At 35.7% G+C, this 21212-nt stretch overlaps 1 long non-coding RNA gene across 3 annotated transcripts in view; it reads left to right on the top strand.

The window, feature by feature from the left end:
• Window positions 1–21212, top strand: part of LOC127520617 (uncharacterized) — an 83837-nt gene that overhangs the window by 7662 nt on the left and 54963 nt on the right. Inside the window, exon 3 of one of the 3 annotated variants that reach the window (XR_007932167.1) lies at window positions 10116–10906. The exons of the other annotated variants lie outside the window; for them this stretch is intronic. This is a non-coding gene — a long non-coding RNA (uncharacterized LOC127520617). Of the gene's footprint in view, window positions 1–10115; window positions 10907–21212 lie in introns of those variants that run through there. 3 annotated transcript variants of the gene reach the window in all.

The following is a 21212-nucleotide window of genomic DNA, read 5'->3' as shown; positions in this document are numbered from 1 at the left end:
AAGTGTTGTGGTTGATGTTATGGAAATGTGTGCGTTAGTGAACTTTGTAAGTAAACTTGTTTTGTTAGTAGACTGAAAGATAGTTTGTTTTTTTAAAGTCTAGTACCCATATCCTGTCAGTATTTCAGAGTATTCAGTGAGAAATGTAGTCTGGGGACATGATTTTACCCACCAGGATTTGTTTCCATCTTGAAAAGTTGCCATAATACCAGAGTGGAGCCAGACTTGAATGTGAGTCTACTAAAACAACATCTAAATAGCCGTTTTGTCTATTGTTTAAGTGATGGCTGGCGGAAAAGAAAAGTTGTGTCATTTTAAAATAGCGATACTTGGCTTAGGAAACACCAAATATATATACAAACATGGGGTCAGTTTACATTTTGCTTTTGATTTGACCACCGAGAGAGAATCAAAGACGTCCATAGAGGTCCATAAACTCCTTAGAGGGCTTGATTCTCAAATGTCTGCTTCTGCTTAACAGTCACAGGCTGTTTCACGTCTCTGAATGAGTCCTCATCTAAACTCCTCCCAGGGAACCACAAAGCTACATGAGAGGAAGAAAGACACTCTGAACAAAAAGTAGAGAATTGTGAAAACCAGATAAACTGTTGAAACAGACACGAAGAGACTATGAAAAACAAACAGCGCAAGACAGAGAAATACCACTGGATAATGGAGAGGTAGAAACACTCCAGAATCAACTTGTTTTTTTAAGCAGGATTTGCGAAATAGGACACAAACGGAATGCTTGATGTCCCCCGGGCCTGGATTTATAAGAATCACAACAACGGGACAAAAATGGCGACCAGAATGCACACGAGGGACAGAATGTTCAAACTCTACCAAAACACACATTCATCTACATACACGCACACACTAGGGACGTCGTGTACGAACACCATCAAACACACTCTCTTCCATAACATACTAATCATCCATTACTATGAAAAGGAGAGACGAGAGCGATTTGCATAAAGCCGTGAAGCCACAAAGTGAAATGAAGGATGGCTTGGAAATGAGACGGTGTGCCAGAGGTAGTATATTTACATTTAAAGCATTTAGCTTGCCACTTAGCACACAAGCGTCGCCTGTCAAGACTCTTAACGCTGACGGATAACAACCGCTGTTTGACGCAGGACGTGCGTCAGATATGAATCTCCACGCTGATGCAGCAGAAGCGCTAGGAATGTTTAGGCCTGTGCAAAGTGACGTTCGTTTGGCACGGATTATCAACTAGCGTCCAAACGATTATATACATGTTCCTCAGCCTAAAGAGAGATGTCATACAGATGATTTCATAAACATCAATCAAGGTGCAAATTGAAATAGACTCTAGGTAATAAAGCATGGAGCAGCCACATTTCCACTGCTATCCAATTTATCCTTTTGTGGCTAATACTGCACACTTATATATGTATCTGTCTGGTTTGCAGTAATACTGCATAGCGACTAAGTTAATCACACACCAGAAAATGACTCTAATCAGCTAACTCCGGGCAAATAGTTCATTTACATTATAGCTCACACTTTTCTTCTTTCATGATCTGATATGACTCGCCTTAGATGGTTGGAATCGGGTTTTGGTAATCCCATATTTTTAGTAGTCCTACTTAAGATCTAATCTTATGTAACTACAGTCATTTTTTTAAGCTTTTCAGTCTTAACATGTGAAAATTTATCCTGAAATATTAACTATTATACTTTTAAAATAATGGCCACGTTAAAATTTTAGCTCACACCTGCCTGTGTGTTTAAAGGCACACGTATATTCTGTACCTGTGTTAGTTGCGCTCTGGGTTTATCGATAAAGTCTATTCACACAGGCACCAAATACAGTACATGAACAATCATATTATAGAAGAAGGTTTAATTTCAGTTTCTGTACCATTAGCTGATTAGTCTGCTAGCTTAGCCTATACCCTATACATATGCTCAGTTTTACATTTTTATACTTTTTTGTTAGGCATTACACATGGGGTCAGACCCTGTGAGAATAGTTTTGGTCAAAATATTTCTTAAATTCATGTCATTTAGTCTAAGGATGCATAATATAAGTTTTCAGACAATATTATGAAGATTGATTGATTGAACGAACGAACGAGCATTGGATATATTTCTGTCAAGATTGGATATTTAATTGTTTGCTCATTTTCCCTATTTTTACATTTAGATTATGTTTGCTGTCATTTAATGCTAATAGTTAATCTTTAAACAGACAAAATTAATAACACTTTTAAATATAATCTTTAGCAAATCTTAACATGAATATCCATTTTGTCATACTAAACATTATAATTGTAATGCCTAAATTCATTAGCTTTTTAAGCAATTTGTTTTAGTTTTTAGTGAAATTTAGGGCATTTTAGAGAATTAATGTTTTTATTTAGTGTAATTTTGGCCATTTATTGGTTATCGACCATAACATTAAAATAATTGTTGTAATCGATTAACATTTAATATTGGCACATCCCTAGAATACAGTTGAAAGAAAAAGTATGTGAACCACTTGCAGAATTTGTGAAAACGTGAAAAATTTTAACAAAATAAGAGAGATCATACAAAATGCATGTTATTTTTTATTTAGTACTGTCCCGAGTAAGATATTTTACATAAAAGATGTTTACATATAATCCATAAGACAAAAAAATAGCTGAATTTATTAAAATTACCCCATTCAAAAGTTTGTGAACCATTGATTCTTAATACTGTGCTTGGTTACCTGAATGATCTACGACTGTTTTTTTGTTTTGTGATGGTTGTTCATGAGTCCCTTGTTTGTTCTGAGCAGTTAAACTGAGCTCTGTTCTTCAGAAAAATCCTTCAGGTCCTGCAGATTCTTCAGTTTTTGAGGATTTTTTGCATATTTGAAACCTTTCCAGCAGTGACTGAATGATTTTGACATCCGTCTTTTCACACTGAGGACAATTGAGGGACTCAAACACAACTGTTAAAAAAGGTTCAAACATTCACTGATGCTCCAGAAGGACACGATGCATTAAGAGCCGGGGGCTGAAAACTTTTTGAATTTGATGATCAAGGTAAATTGTACTTAATTTGTCTTCTGGGAAACATGTAAGTATCTTCTGTTGCTTCCTAAGGGCAGTACTAAATGAAAAAAATTAATATTTAAACGAAATAAGAAAAATTTGTAAATGAAAAATCTTCATCCTGTTCAAAAGTTTTCACCCCCTGATTCTTAATGCATCGTGTCCTTCTGGAGCATCAGTGAATGTTTGAACCTTTTTTATTAGTTGTGTTTGAGTCCCTCAGTTGTCCTCAGTGTGAAAAGACGGATCTCAAAATCATTCAGTCACTGTTGTAAAGGGTTCAAATATACAAAAAATCCTCGAAAACTGAAGAATCTGCAGGACCTGGAGGATTTTTCTGAAGAACAGAGCTCAGTTTGGCTGCTCAGAACAAACAAGGGACTCATGAACAACCATCAAAAAACAAAAAAACAGTCATAGATCATTCAGGTAACCACACACAGTATTAAGCATCAATGGTTCACAAACTTTTGAACAGGGTTATTTTAATAAATTCAGCTATTTTTTTGTTTTGTTGCTTTTATGTAAAATATCTTACTCAGGACAGTACTAATTAAAAACTAACATGCATTTTGTATGATCTCTCTTATTTTGTTAAAATTATTCACATTTTCACAGATTCTGCAAGTGGTTCACATACTTTTTCTTGCAACTGTATTTTCATCCAGTGTTATTTTAGTATTATTTATATACAATTATAGTATAATATATTTTTTATTTCAGCTTTAAGTTACCAAAAATGATTTGTAATAGTTTACAATAACAATAATTAAATAAACAACTACATCAGTTTGTTACATCAAACTTGAACAGACCTTAAATGTACAGTTCACCCAAAAATGAAAATTTGGTCATCATTTACTCACTGTTCCAAACCTGTATGAATTTCTTTCTTCTGTTGAACACAGAAGAAGATATTTTAAAGAATGTCGGTAACCAAACAGTTGACTTCCATAGTTTGTTTGTTTGTTTGTTTTTCCTACAAGTCAATGGGGTACATCAACTGTTTGGTTACTGACATTCTTCAAAATGTCTTCTTTTGTGTTCAACTGAAATTCATACAGATTTGGAATAACTTGAGGGTGAGTAAATGATTTTTCATTTTTGGGTGAACTAACCCTTTTAATGAACTGTCAATATATTCTATTTATAGATGTTTGTTAATGTTAGAATAATCAATAGTCAAGTGTTTTTGATAAGGTGGGTTGTTTGTTGTGTGTGTAGTTTGTTCCACTGCCCTCTCTCTGACCTCTACTACAATGCTTCTTTGTACTGTGGGTTGTAGATTGAGTATATTGAGCACGGAGGTGTCCATTAGTGTCTGAATGTGTAGCCACAAGAGCTGAGAGGGGTGTGCGAGTGTGTTTATACGTTCCAGACAGCTTACTTTACAATTGTGAAGGGTTTCAGATAGAAGCAAAGGTGAATATATATGTGCAGTCTTTGCCGAATGACCAGTGGTTTAAAAAGGTCATTCATACAATCATGTTAAAGTGATGAGGTGATGAAATGGCTGGACTAATTGCCATCCTGAAGAGAAAAAAAGAGACAAGAAGCCCTTTCATAAGGCTAAAGAGTTATATTACTGCTTCTGACATTGTGCTTACAAAAATCAATCTCTCTCTCTCTCGTTTTTTTTTCCCCTCACGCTTTCTCACACCCCCACACACATGCTGGTGGTAATTCTGCTTGACATACTTAGGGCCATATGCTTTACATCACCGAGAGCCTCTGTGATTGTGGCCTCTCAGTGGTTTTCATTGCTACAAGAACATTTGAAACCCATCAGTGAGACACTAACAAGGCATGCCATGTCTGTTTAGATTAGGTTGGAAGTGACATACGATTTAAGACCATCTTTCTTTCATAATTCTCAGTTTTGTATTCAGAGACATTGATACTGGTCTAAGATCAGCCCATACTCAACCCACACTGTCACATGCTGTTCATCAGCTGCTGTCAGAAAAAAATCATGGATTACAAGGTTTAATGCATGATCACAAGGACAGAATTTCCATATGATATTCCAAAACCCAGTGACATCCCTTGGATCAGATAAGGACCACAGATCATATGGGAATTTCTGTCATGTTTCATTATAAGGACATGTCTGCTGTGGTTACACCTTCCCTTTTGTGAACACATACTGTATACTGATCTACTACAGTTTTTTTTTTTTTTTTTTTCCTTCTTCAGGAACTTTTCTTTACATTCCAGATGGGGAAACTAGAAATGTACAGCTGTTGGGAAAGCACATGCAAACTGGAATTTACATAGTGCAAAATAAAGCAAAACATATATTTGCAGAGCAATCATTTTATGTAACTTTTAATGTAACATTTACACTACCATTCAACAGTGTGCAGTCTCCAAGGCTGCATTTATTTGATAAAAATACAGTTAAAATAGTAATATTTTTAAAGGATTCTTTTATGAACAGAATTTATTTGAAATAAAAATCTTTTGTAACATCGTAAATGTTTTTACTGTCACTTTAGCTCAGTTTAATGCATCCTTGCTGAGTAGAAGTTTTTTGAAGAAGATCTTACCCAAACTGTAGGTAGTATTACTTTACTGAAATACAGAAATAATGACCACATGGGTTCCTATAAAACTGGAGCTGTTAGTTTCGTGTGTTAATGTTGTGTAATTACTAGGAAAATTATAATGTCATTAAAATGTTTGTGATTAATCATTTTCCCTGATCTGTGTATGGCCTGGGCGATAAAACGGTATCGATATTTATCGACGGTACGTCGATACCGATAGAAAAAATGTTCGATATAACTCTCGATATAGTTTCACTTAAACGCGTTAAAATGTAAACAGACATGAAGTTCGGTTGCATGAACAACTCTCAAGCTTGCTCCGTCCCAAACAGACGCGCTACGAGTGACACGCAAACAAGTTGCTGTGGAGTTCAGTTGCGCAATCGCCACTTGAAATCAGAACATACAAACACATGAAAATGAGTGCTGTTCCTGCCGGCGACGAGGAGATTGTGAATAAAACATGACATATCAGCTTGTCTGTGTGGCAGTTTCATGGTTTCCTTACGACTTACAGTTGATTTACTTCAAAGTTCGTCTTGAGAGAGCAGTTGTCATGTCGGTATTAACAGTTGCACAATGTTTTCAACCACACAGTATCTTTATTTCTGTGTTACAAATATTCAAATTATCACAGAAATACTGAGATAAAAGTTTATAGTTCATATATAAACACTAATGTTTGTTATCGATCAAAATTGAGCAAATCACGCTGAAAACGATGCATTTATCGATTACATTGTTTCACCACCAGGTGGCGACAGGTAAGTGTTAAAAATTGTATTTGACATTGAATCTTCGTTCAACAGATTCTTTCAAATACAAAGAATGAAACAAGAGTATTTATGAGTGAGTCATTGAATCATACATCCAAACAGATTTAAAAAAAAAAAAAAATTAATTCAAATAATCAAAAATTTTAAAATAGACTGCAGCAATTAATATTTTGTCAGAACCTCTAGTAAATTACGTTATTTCGTTTAGTTGTCAATCAGAATCGTGATCTTAGTTTGACATAACAAAAAAGTTTCTCAATTTATCCAGAATTGTGCAGCTCTAAGTTTCTTTATTGCTTATTTATTTAATATTCATATAAATTATAAGAAAGATTTGTTTACATTTTATTTTTTATCTAAAATTATTTGTTGTTTGCCTTAATTAAAAATGCATTGGTTAAATTTAAACTTTTTTTTCTACTGTCCTTTTTAAAAAAAAAAAAGTTTATTAATTTTTTTTTCAATAATTATCAATACCGAACAATATGAAACATTATATCGTGATACATTTTTTAGCTATATCGCCCAGCCCTATAACATATGCATGTTTTCACATACTTGAAGTAGTAAAAAAAAAATGTTTCCATTACAGTAGTGTGTTGGTGTTGCACATGACTTTCATTTCCATCCTGTCCTGTATCAGTTTTAGAAGATTATTATATTCGACACGAACACATGTAACTACTTTTGCTATTAGTGCTCAACTATTCAGAAAACAATCCAGTGTTTCAGAAACTGCACTAATATAATCATTTCCAAAGCGCCATGCTTGAATGAACACACTGTGAACTTAAACTCTTGTCCTGCACAAAGGCACTCTGTTACCTTGTTTTTTCTATTTCCCAGCATTCCATGCTTCATTGAATCAGTGTGTGTGTGTGTGTTTGTGTTTTAGAGTGGACTGTGGATCCCCTGTCCTGAAGGAGACAGTCTGTAATTAGTTTAATGGTTTTAATGGGGAGCTCATTGGCTGTAATCAAAGTTAAACTGTTTGCACATTTTTAGCTTAAACTCTGCTCTATAATCTGCTGACCTGGAGAATGCTTCACAGGTCAATGAGTTGTGTCAGGTTTTTTTTTGTTGTTTTTTTTAGATTTGACTCTTACTCACTCATGAAAATTCACTAAACATTAGGAATGCACTGGTATTAGAATTCTGGCTGATACCAATAAATAATTATTTTCATTTAATGACTGATAACCGATAAATGGCGATATTATAATTCTGTACTTTTCTGTACAAAATGAATTTAGGCATCACAACATTACACAACAATAATGTACAATATGAAAATTCATAGTCATTTTAAAAAGTGCTAAACACACGTCATATTATTTTGTATTATTTTTTTTTTTTTTAAGAAAAAATGTGAGTGTTGGATCTAAATATAATAAAGTGATAAAAGTGTTGGATAAAAAAAAAAAACTCATTTCATTACTGTACATTCTAAAAAAAACTAAAAAAAACACACACACAATTTATTGAGTTATGAAAATTTGAAGAACTACATATGCTTTTTTTGTTTATAAGGTCTGGCATGGGCTTGCCCCATCTCCGTTAAATGAATTTGTAAAACAGAGGACGGGTTATGGTATTGGTACTACATTTAAGTCTACCAATAGATGGGATTGTGAGGTGCCATATGGGCAACCATCTTTTGGACAGAAAGTATTGTCTGTAATAGGGAGTAAATATTGGAATTGCTTACCACAGTCAATAAGACACTGTTCTACTTGTCACACTTTTAAAAAGCATCTTAAAAAGTGGCTTATGATGAATCAGATGTGTAAACATTTTACGTAGAAATTTTATATAATGTGTCTGGGTTATTTGTGTTTTATGTAGTGTTGTATGTATATTTGAGTATGTGTCTTTGTGTGTATTTGCTTAGGGACTGCAGATGTAAATTAGCAATGTTGCTATAATCCAGCTTGTTAACATTTTGTATTTTATACTAAAGTTCATTAACATGCATTGTCCCTAAACAAATAAAATAAATGTAACTACATGTAATAATGAGCAATTAAAGGCCCCAATATGAGAAATCAAAGAGCAAGCTGGTGTGACATAATTGTAACAAAATCAGGCCAAAATAAAGTTCGAAAAAGTTTGCTCTAGCTGGTAAACACCTTCGAACTACCATTGGTCCGTGGCAATTGTGTAAGGCTGTTGAGTTCTGAAACTCCGCTTTCTTTGATGTGGAAATTTTCTCCAGTTCATTTCTTCTGTTCAGTCTGTCGAGGTCAGACACGAGGAAAATCATGAAAACACTGGATACTGAATGCATAGAAACTGAAGTTGTAAATCTAAGTGAAAGCGACATTAACTGTTTTTTTTTTTCTTCTTTCTTTTTCATGTTTAATACTGTAAAGCTGCTTGCTTTAAAGGATTAGTTCACTTTCAAATGAAAATTACCCCAAGCTTTACTCACCCTCAAGCCATCCTAGGTGTATATGACTTTATTCTTTCTGATGAGCACAATCGGAGACATATTAATAAATATCCTGACGCATCCGAGCTTTATAATGGCAGTGAGTGGGATCAACGAGTATGAGCTGAAGAAAGTGCCTCCATCCACATCCATCATAAACAGTCCTTCTGAAGTGAAGAGTTTTACACTTTCTTCGTAAGTAGAATACGGAAGGCGGTCTGGCGGAAGCTAGAAATTGCACTTAATAAATATGGATATTTTTTTTATTCGCTTCACTTCAAAAGGCCTTTATTAACCCGCGGAGCCGTGTGGAGTACGTTTATGATGGATGGATGTGGATTGAAGCACTTTCTTCAGCTCCTGTCATACTCGTTGATCCTCGCTCACTGCCATTATAAACCTCGGATGCGTCAGGATATTTATTAATATATCTCAGATTGTGTTCATCAGAAAGAAGAAAGTCATATACAACTTGAGGGTGAGTAAAGCTCTCAGAACTCAGTCTTCAGTGGCGCAGGAGTAGTGAGTAAGGCTCACAGATCTGTCTTTTAAAACGTGATCGACGCGGATTCGAAACTGCCTTTTGCCGAGTTCGCTCTTCTCCATTTTCCCTTCACATATCACATTAGAAAGGCATTTATTTTCAATAAAAATGAAAATAATGTTTTAATTCTAAAAGTGGAAATAAACTGCCTAACGAGTGTTTAATAATAAAAATATTTATTGGGTAGGGTTAGGGGAAGGTGTAGGTGTAGGGAGGGTTTTTATTCTCCCAATAAGGCAGCGTAATAATTTTAATAAATATAATCATGAATAGAGTATATTGCTATTTTCACTTAGTGTAAATAGCATCTATTTACTGCCTATAAATTGACATGACCTGACTGTAGGGGCAAAGAAAGAACTTTGCCTTAAAATTTTAAAGATCCAGTATCAATCATTATATATATCCAATAATGACTACTCAAAACTGTAATATCAGCCAATAACCGATATAGTATCAATATATTGTGCCGTTTATGAAGCAGCCACCACTGCAAGCAAACAGTATCAAATCACATTGGGCACAGATCTTGTGGGTGTGTTTGTGTCATTGCCTGATTTGCATAATTCCTTTAGTGAACCGGGTGCTGAAACAACACAAACAAACTGCACTTTCATTTAGCATAATTGATTCTTAGTAAAAAATCCCCTCCTCACTCCCCCCCGGCCCCATTGCTGCTATAATCTTTTTTTTTTTTTTTTTGTAAACTTGTAAATGATGTTCTTTATTATCAAATTCTGAAACAGTCTCTATTGATGTTTCCCTTAGATGCAGTTGAGGCCGTGAAGATCTGTTGCTCTCAGCGGGCGACATTTCACTCTCTCCTTTCATCATACATCATCATTAGTTGAGCTTAAATTGCTGGGATAATGAACCATCTAAGCAACATCTAATCTTTTTGGTGTCAGTAATAAAGATAAACATTCCTCGTATTAATTTCTAAGGTGGTTGTTCCAGTAAATGACCTATGATGAGGGTAAACATTAAGCACTGCAGTTTGTTATCTCTTTGTTATACACGCTACAATTCACCAGATGTTCCCTTTTTGGCTGTGATATATCATGTATGTGTCATGTGTCATATATATGCCACATTTTTTTATATGTTGCAATTGATTTAAGCAGCTGTTTTTATTTTTTATTTTTCTTATTTAGCATATTCCTCTTTAGCTAAGCACTTCAAACAGGCTATTATACAAAAGATAATTCTGTTATATTCAACTCAACACTTGCTGTTTATGGATTTGTCAGTTCTCAACTCAATTCATCTCCTCTCTCTCCCTCTTTTCTCTCTGGGTTTGCTATCCTATCGATCTCCATGTTTCCTTGTTGTAGCTCAATCAGTGGAAAAGGCATTAGGTGTGCTCAGGCTTTCAGATGCTCTTTGATTGTCACCAAGTGGCTTTTTCATCATAAAAACATCTCAAATTATAGACTGGGTAATGAGCCAACGCACACGCACATACATACACACACAGCCATCAACTGTTGGCCTGATTCCACTTAAGCAATCTTGCTTCCTTTGAGCTCATTTCAATAATAAAGTGTGTTTGAATGAGGGATGCTTTTTGCTTGTTGCCATGCTTCAAGAGGATGAAAGCTATTATGAGAGCTTTTGATAGAAGCTCACCTTCCACAGAGTCTTCACTCCACATAAACATAAGATCACTACACTACGGCTTATTCGCTCTGATATCAGTCCCTGTTTGTAAAACCTTAAATATTCAATTTGTAATGACCTTCATGTTATAAAATCTTGTTTTTGGCTATTTTACTATACAGGTTTTTGGCAGTAATGCTGCTAGAAATATAAAAGCCATTTATTTAACTATACACACTATTTAACTTTCTCAGTAGCAAGGTAACATTATATATATATATATATATATATATATATATGTTATGTGTCAAACCAAAAATTTTGACATTTTTGATATTTTTGATATATTTTTACTAGTGGGTGCAGGACACTATAGTTCATTTATGTAAGTGAGGATAGCAAAATAAAGTAAACTGTGACATACTATACCCAAAAATCAAAAATACTTCATGCAGCGGACTACCAGTAAAACTGATAAAAATTTGGAACCAAAAATTATTCAAACACTTGACCATGCTTTGCTTAAGTGTTTCCTGACATAATTAAGATATTTTTTTTCTGACACAGTTTAACTCTGAGATCTTGTCATATTTTATTAAATTTTTTCATTACATTTTTTTTTAACTATAGTGAATAAACTGAATTAATGAATGAAATGTTCAAAGTGTCTGAATAAATTTTGGTTTGACTGTATATATATATATATTTATATATATATGATAAAATGCTCACTCTTGCTCCTTACAATACATGCATGTATTTTTGTACAATTTTATTCAAATGTATCAATTTGTGCAAATTACATTGCTAACTACTGTGTAAATATTACATTTAAAAAAAACATAAAACTTTTAACATTTTTTTTAACATTTTTAATTAATTAAAATGATTATTTTAATTATTATTTTGGTCTAAATTATACATAATACATACAATACATAAATGTAAATATTGAAAATATTTTTACTGAACATTTTTATGTATTTTTTTTTTTTTTTTTTTTTTTTTTTTGCTGAACAAAATTGTAAATGGCCAAATTCTACATTTTATTCCTTGCAGTGCTAATGTAGTTTCACATTATTTACATTTTGTACAAGTTTGTGTTATTGACAGACTTAGTACAGTTAACTCTTTTGGTTCAAAAAGTGTAATGAAAATTTCCATGATATGTCCCCTTTTGAACCTGAAGAGTGAGTCGAAACACTCTTGCCTGGTTCTCTACTACATTACATCTGTATTTGAAGCTGATGCATTATGTCACAATATCTTATCTGTTCATAGCTCAGGAGAGGTCGTCTAAGTCTGTGAGAGCGCCATGACATGATTGGAAAGATTTAATTCACACTGTGGGCACTTCCTCTGGCCACTGCCTTATACCCTCAAGCGAGGCACTTAACCCCTGTCTGCTGCAGGAGCGTTCTGTGTCCAACCCTTTATCCTTTAATCAACCATCTCTGATAAAAGTCAGAGTAATACAGGAAGTGACTGAAAGGCATCTGTGCAGTGGATTCTGGGAACTAATGACTTATACTCCCTCAAACTTTCTCTTAAACACCACAGAGAGGAAAGCACAAAATGCTAACCTTGACACCTAACTAAGAGAAATAGTTCTTTCGGTGTGTGATTAGATTGGACAGAAGCCAGCAGGAAGGAAGACCCCTGCCAACGTTGGCTATGAGAATCATGACTCTAAACCTCGCCATTTAACACCGCCCTGAGCATTTGCTCACATACTGTATGCCACAGGCAGCCCCCTGTACGCCCTTATTCCCCATTTAACAACTGTATGGACCCGTCAGAGACACTGTCGGAACAGAACTTGCTAAATGCGAGGGGAGATTTGGTACATTTAAGTGTTCAAAGTTAACACTGAATTAACGACTGTAAAATCAGTCGAACTCTTTATACATGCCAGTGTTTGACAGCCGTTTTCTCTGGAGACGTGGAATATTTGGTTTAGAGTTATAGGATCAGGGTGAGTTTAGCATTTGTTACACAACTTACTAGGCTGTCTACCTGGACAGCATTTTAAGGCATCAAGGATGCATTTCAAACAGATGTTTTCAAATTTCTTTTGGCTTTAAGTTTTAAGGTATGCACATGCACACTTTATGTTGAAGGCAGTCCTAGAATGCATTGTCACAAGCTCAGTACAAAAAAAAAACAATTCTGTGAAATCACATACTCTATGAGTAGGACCTTTTTTTGAAAAAGTACTTACATTAAACTTACTACATCTGTCATGTTAGTATTGTCACGTGCCTTACAGCATCAGTTGTGTCTCTTCACTGCCATTCACTACTTCTCTCCCATGGGATAGTAAAGTGTCCATTGGATGTGCACTTCAGAATCTTGTCGGAAGTAGTACTGTAGGTCATTCGGACTTTTTGCCTATTTTGAATTTGGACATACTACTTTTTTCACATAGCCTACTGTTTTTCAATTTCTATATAGTAGGGATGTATGCATATTCGGATGAAGCCAATAAGTCCAAGATGGTTGGCGTGGCAAGAAAAATGTTATGTATTTTAACCATTATTTGTGTGTTTATATTTTTATGCTTATTGAGGTTATTAGCTTAGCAATGTGCTAATGTCAAACTCTGTTGCTTCATGTGAGGAGTGTTCTGTTTGAGTTGCTGTAGAGATTTTCTGATCAGTCACTTGTGAAGTTCTTTTTTTAGTCATGATGCTTCCCTAAAAGTCAGCTGCCTAGGCTGTAGGTTTTGGACCAGAGCTAATGTTGCTTTTCTTTCACTGATCTGGGCTGTGTTTCCTAAAGGCATTGTAAGCCTAAGTTGATTGAGACTATTGGTGGCAATTGTTCTACGATCAACTTAGGCTTACGATGCTTTTGGGAAATGCAGCCCTGACACGTTTTGTCTCAGTACTCTGATTAGAGTCAGATTGTGTTTTTGTGGAGCAAGCAGGTTGTGAGGGAGTGGAATGAAGATGGTGATTGAAGCAATCAAGAAGAGGAAATAAATCAAGCTCTTATTGACAAAAATTAACACACCACAATGCATCATATTAAAATCAAAACAATACATGTGGAAAGTTTATGAAATATTTGCAATATGAACGTTTTTTGTATACAGTGTATGTATAAATATATATATATAAAATATATATATATTTATTTATTTATTTATTTATTTTGCTGTTTGAGCCTGCAAAGCTGTGTTTCCACCAAAACTAAAGTGCTGTGAAGATAATCCGGTGACGTAGGACTGTGCGTGACTTTCCAGTTCCCACTGGATTTCATCCTCCGCAGAAGCTTAATAAAGCCTGAACCTCGTTGTCGGTCCATCGGACATATTTTTTTAAACTCCATTGTTGATTTGAATAGCAAACAACTCTTACTGCACACACCACAGCAGACTTTTAAAAATGGTGGTTGAAATAAAATGCTGTGTGAGTTAACCAATCAAAACGCTGCATGAACTCAACCAATCAACCTGATCAGCACTTATGTCCCAACTCCGAAATTTCCTGAACTTTGAAAAAGTACTACCTCGCGAGCAAGGGGCTTTCTGAGTGGGAAATATTTACCTGGAACTTTATTTAGACCCTAGTCCCCTGCAGTCGAAACACACAGAGTACCACCCCAAAGTTCCTAGTTCCTGGGGAAGGTTCCTACGGTGGAAATGTGGCTCAAGAGACAAATTCTCCAAATAAATCTCTTTAACATCTCAATTGTGTCTCCTAGACTTCAATTAGATTACATGAAGTGTAAATGGAGACTTTTGTGTAAATCTTCTGCTTCTCCTGAGCCTATAACCCCCATAGAATTGCAGTGGAGATCTCAATAATGCCACACACTGTTCAGATTTGTCTGAATAACATTTACTTTCTAAATAACGAGTTACTATTATTAACAGAGAACGTCTGTTTCATGTGCTGATTCAGAAAGGATTGAGATTTCTGTCATTTTTACTAAGATCATAATGTCTGGATGTGGGCGTTACAGAAGGTCATGTGGCTGTGTGCATCACATTGAAATAAATTACTCTTAGCATATGTGATATAATTATAACATTATGTGACATTTAAGGAATACTTAAAGTATTTTTTTTTTTTTAGTTTATAGTTTATAAAGGCTCATTCCTGACACAGTTACTAGAGTGGTTGTTCTGAGCAGTCCATGATCAGAATCTGTTTATTGATTTAACCAGCAAATATTGTTTTACCCAGAAAGTTGGGTAGCCTAAATCTATTTGGGCCATTTTCAAATGCAGGCTTATTAAAATGACACAAATTTACCTAGACAGAAAAAAAAAAAAAAAATTCTGTCTGAAGTCTGCAATGAAAAGTCATAGATTTCGATATGTTAATAATTTAAGCTCTGGCACATTAATCTGTATTTCTCCTTATTGTATCTTAAAGGTGCAATATGTAAGAATTTTGCAGTAAAATATCCAAAAACCACGAGGCCAGTGTTATATATTTTGTTCACTTGAGTATTTACAATATCCCAAATGTTTGCAACTATTTGTAAATCGTGAGAAAATTGCAATTTTAACCAAGGCTCCGGGACATGTGAGGAGTCGCCTGTCAATTGCGTCATACCCGCGTTACCCTCAGTTTCCGGTTTTATTTTGTAGAAACCATGGAAACACCAAAGACGCTTTAATATTTACATGTTTTAATAGACAAAGGAACATCTGTTTTGATATATTTATAGACAGAAAACTAATTATTGTTATATAGCTCAACACGTTTAGTCTTATTGTTTAAATCTAATTTTCTTGATTTTTTTGCGAGTACCATGCTTTACCATGCCTTAGAGAAAAACACTATTTTGTCAAGTAGCTAACATAGCATAATTAGATGCAGCTTTATTTTTAGTAACAGTAATACAGCATTTTCTCCATCATACAATATGTTTTAAAATTAATTGCATGCCATTTATCAACACAAGCCATCCGGCATTTAATATGATATTCTAATATCGATCTAGCTTACTGAGCGAGCTCACAGAGTAAAGTTATAACATTTTAAACACACTCAAATGTATCTAATATGATAAACAGAGCTGTGTTACCTCATACTCATGACCGGAAAAGCGGAAGCGGCGCCGGCGACTGTGGCATAATAAAAGTTCCGCTGCTCACGGCGTGTGTTGCGCAATCGCTCCAGCTCCCACAACACTCGCTCCTGCTCTGCTTCATACTACAGTAGCGTTAATAATCGCATCCATGAACATGATTTCTTCCCGAGTCCTATCCCAATTCTTTTCCACCGGCCGTTGAGGTGTAGACGACATGTCCCAAGATTCCGCGCTCAAACTTGGCGTCATCAAGCTACGCCTTTGTTTTGAATAGGCCTCTAGCGACCTCTAGCGGACAGAAAATATTACATATTGCACCTTTTACAAGTGTCTTCTTTTTATCCTAAGGAATTTTAGGATAAATGTCTGAAACCAAACTGATACTTGATAGCAAAACATACATGAGAACTCCATTAAAATGCCTGAGCTCTCAAAGTGCAACATCTGAGCAATAACTTTTCCCTCAGAGAGGGCCCACGGGGGGATGATCTGATGTCACAGCCCTTGGAGACAGTTAGATTGATGTTAATAAGTGATGAAGACCCTATGTGACACACACACATAAGTGTTTGATGCTGACCAATGCTTGTGTCCCAGTCCTTCATTCGTCCTGTCTCTGAGCAGTCTGATGCATCGCACACATACGGCTGACTCACAGGTCATTGCTGAGAGGCCGTTTGTGTTTGTGTGCACCCCTCTTCTAGACCAGGAATATGCACAGACTTCATGTTCCATTGAAATCATAGGAAGAGAGCTCAGCCCTCTCCTGTGTAAGTCTCATGAGGCCAAATTACCAGTTAAACACGCTCTTAACTGACTTTATCAGTGATTCTGGATCTGAAATGCCTTGAGGCATAGTATTCCGTTTGTAACTGATGCATTTGGTCGTAAATCTATATGGGTATTCGCAGTCAGCCGTCTCAGAGGATGTGCTGATGTTTGCATGAGAGAAAAGGCTCACCATCTGCTTCCATCTCAAGTGATTTCCCTTACGGATCCACGTGAAAATGAAATCCGACATTCACGAAGCACCAGTGTGCTTGTAAAAAGTGAGCCATTAAAGTTTTCAATCTTAGCCACACCCTCTTTTTTTCCTCATATCTCTGAATAGTAAATTCACATATCTCCATCTGCTTCAGTCATTTACTGACTTTTATTGGTGGAGTTTCATCCCTGTGTTCATAAAACGGCGGACTTGTATTCTTACATATTATAGGGGTTGTATAGCCTGGTGGTTAAAGGGTTAGTTCACCCAAAAATGAAAATAATGTCATTTATTTCTCACCCCCATGTCGTTCCACACCCGTAAGACCTTCATTCATCTTCAGAACACAAATTAAGATATTTTTGATTAAATTCGTTGGCTCAGTGAGGCCTGCATTCACAGCAATGACATTTCCTCTCTCAAGATCAATAAAGGTACTAAAAAACATATTTAAAACAGTTCATGCGAGTTCAGTAGTTCTACCTTAAGATTATAAAGCGACCAGAATATTTTTGTGCGCCAAAAAAATCACTATATCACTATATGCCCATCACTATATTGTTGAAAAGTCATTATTTTGTTTTTTTTGGAGCACAAAAAGTATTCTCGTCGCTTTATAATATTAATGTAGAACCACTGAACTCACATGAACTGTTTTAAATATGTTTTTAGTACCTTTATGGATCTTGAGACAGGAAATGTCATTGCTTTGAATGCAGGCCTCACTGAGCCATCGGATTTATTCAAAAATATCTTAATTTGTGTTCTGAAGATGAATGAAGGCCTTATGGGTGTAGAACGACATGAGGGTGAGTAATAAATGACATTATTTTCATTTTTGGGTGAACTAACCCTTTAAAGGTAATTTTATTCCACTTAAACAACAGTGTGGCACCTAAAGAACTAATTAAGATGACATCTGCAGTCATATCAGTGGTCTAAACTATTATATATAAGGTATGCAGTGAAGTTTTTACCTGTGTATGTATCTGTATGTGTTGCAATGACAATTTTTGTATCTTTCTGTATTCAGATAGAAGCGATGTGGGCTTAAACCAGAAATGTTTCAACTTAATGATAAGCCCATTTTTAGATGCAGTTCTGTTCAAATTACAGTATAGTTTCCATATGGCAAATGCCTTGAAGTTTCAAGTATAATTCAAGAAATTATTCTTATTATTATTTTTTTATTACAACCTTAATGCTAAGTAATGTATGTAAAAAAAAAAAAAAAAAAAAAAAAAAAAGGTGATTTTGATTTATATTAGTGACTTGATTCTTATCCGTTCACCGATCATTTTGACAATGGACCTTTTTTGCCAGTGAAATTTCTTATTTTTGTGCTGCAGTTCTTCACAAACACTGTTCCATCTGATTCAAAATGTAATCACATTTACATTCATGAAGATAAGACTTAGCAATATTACTTTCACGCCAATGATTTACAAAGTTCCAAAACCATTTAGTGCTTCAAAAATTGAACGGGGGATCCGTTTACTGTCGGCGACTTGGCACAGTGCTTTTGACGCACAGTTCGAGTCCTTTGTTGACAGAAGAGACTGTGTTGACAGAAATTATACAGTGTCGATTCCAATGCGACTGGAATCGACGCTGTATAATTTCCATAGCAAGGTCTATTTACTTCAGTTTACTGGGATGTTGAAAATGATTAAAATGAATGCTACTTGTTTGCTGATTGGCAGCAGTTTGTGATTTACGTAAATAAAGTTTCAATGCCAAATTTCTAAAGCATTTATTTAGTATTTAACATAAATATAATTTCTGTTCACTTGGCTTTTTTGCTCCTTAATTGGGAAACTAATGATAATGATATTTTAACAGTGCAGTCAAACCAGATCTGTTATGTGGCATTCAATGACATGCTTTTTAAATTTTATACAGGTAAATAATAATAAAAATAATGTACACCAAAGTAAATATTATAAATAAAAGAACCATTTAAAAGTTTGCGGTCGGTATTTAGTTTCATGGCATCTGTTTATAGTTCCTTGGAGTTTTGATCTGTTTCTTACATGATTTAATTTTGATAAAAAAAAAAAAAAGTTTATGGTCAGTAAGGTTTTTTGAATGATTACTGTCAATGTGCTAGTTGACAGTCGCCAGTAGCCCTTTTGGTGTGTTTAAGCTCAGTTTTTTGGACAAGATGCAGCCAACACGGGGCGACAACACAGTCAGTGGCTTAATCCCTGCAGAGGTTCTATTAACCATTCACCATTGAATCATCACCATTTAGCAAGACACCATCACATTTCTCCTACGGATCTTCCTTGTGTGTTTTGGTTAAAAGTGTCAGCTAAATGGCAAATTAATAAATAATAAAACATCTGAATGAGAGCATGTTTGGTTTTGAGTGAAACATGCATTAGAAACTATGTAAGGCTAGAGGTCAACAAAAAAACACTAGGCATTACTTTGACTGAACTGTTTTAGCTTGTTAATTACATTTTGTTGCCCATTTTAAGGACGTGTCTGTCATTCTGCAACTAGCCAACCCAGCATGATGGAGTGTTTTATGCAAATTTAAACACTCTTAAACCATCTCCTTCTTTAGAAAGTGTGTGTTTTTATGTGTGTTTTCATTTTGTGCTCCTTCGCCAGGAGATTAATGAGAGACGTGATGAATTCAGAGAGAGTGAGAGAGAGAGAGTCACGCACGGTCTAGGAGAGTAATGTTCATTAAAAGCGAAGGAGTGAGACAGAAGATAAAAATGAAAAGAGCATGGCTTCACCCCACCCCGCCTACATTTGATGAATAAGAAAATATGCAGTCATCAGAGGCTTTAAGAATCAAATGAAATATCAGTTTACAGCTTGTTACACTGAATGCCCCTTAGGTGTGTTCAAGTTTTCTCTGTTCCTGTCTGCATTAAAGTTTACCTTATGAAAAAGAGACCAGCAGACCGATGGGGACGGCTCATTAGTGGATTTCTTCATCTCATCATTTGACTTACCGTGATGCCGGTTACAAAAGTGCTTGATGTTGAATTCCAAATCATTGAAAGCTAAGGACCTGTTTTGATATTTGGGGAATATTTTGCCTCAAATACTCAATCTCTTACTCCTTTGATCAGTTGGAGTGGAACCAACTGAAATGATGTGCTACCTGAAGATTTAATGTTTTTTTTTTTTTTTTTTTTTTTTTTTGCTTACCAAGGCTGCTGTTTTATTATTTATATTATTATTTTGTTATTATCACGGCACCTGTCAGTGGGTGGGATATATTAGGCAGCAAGTGAACATTTTGTCCTCAAAGTTGATGTGTTAGAAGCAGGAAATATAGGTAAGCGTAAGGATTTGAGCGAGTTTGACAAGGACCAAATTGGGTCAGAGCATCTCCAAAACTGCAGCTCTTGTGGGGTGTTCCCGGTCTGCAGTGGTCAGTATCTATCAAAAGTGGTCCAAGGATGGAACAGTGGTGAACCAGCGGCAGGGTCATGGGCGGCCAAGGCTCCTTGATGCACGTGGGGAGCAAAGGCTGGCCCGTGTGGTCCGATCCAACACATGGAACACATGGCACCAGGATGCACTATGGGAAGAAGGCAAGCCAGCCGAGGCAGTGTGATGCTTTGGGCAATGTTCTGCTGAGAAACCTTGGGTCCTGCCATCCATGTGGATGTTACTTTGACACGTACCACCTACCTAAGCATTGTTGCAGACCATGTACACCCTTTCATGGAAACAGTATTCCCTGGTGGCTGTGGTCTCTTTCAGCAGGATAATGCCCCTGCCACAAAACAAAAATGGTTCAGGAATGGTTTGAGGAGCACAACAATGAATTTGAGGTGTTGACTTGGCCTCCAAATTCCCCAGATCTCAATGCAATCGAGCATCCGTGGGATGTGCTGAACAAACAAGTCCGATCCATGGAGGCCCCACCTTGCAACTTACAGGACTTAAAGGATCTGCTGCTAAAATCTTGGTGTCAGATACCACAGCACACCTTCAGGGGTCTAGTGGAATCCATGCCTCGAAGGGGTCAGGGCTGTTTTGGTAGCAAAAGGGGGACCAATACAAAATTAGGAAGTAGGAAGGTGGTCATAATGTTATGATGTTTGGCCTGAGAAATAAATATATATATATATATATATATATATATATCGCTAAGAATTTTCAGCAGCCATTACTCCAGTCTTCAGTGTCACATGACCCTTCAGAAATCATTTCTAATATGCTGATTTAGTGCTCAAGAAACATTTCCTTTATCATCAATG

Source organism: Ctenopharyngodon idella, chromosome 1, assembly GCF_019924925.1.
Source record: "Ctenopharyngodon idella isolate HZGC_01 chromosome 1, HZGC01, whole genome shotgun sequence".
Lineage (NCBI taxonomy): Eukaryota > Metazoa > Chordata > Actinopteri > Cypriniformes > Xenocyprididae > Ctenopharyngodon > Ctenopharyngodon idella.
The sequence above is the reverse complement of the archived record's forward strand: the minus strand, read 5'-3'. Positions and strand labels throughout refer to the sequence as shown.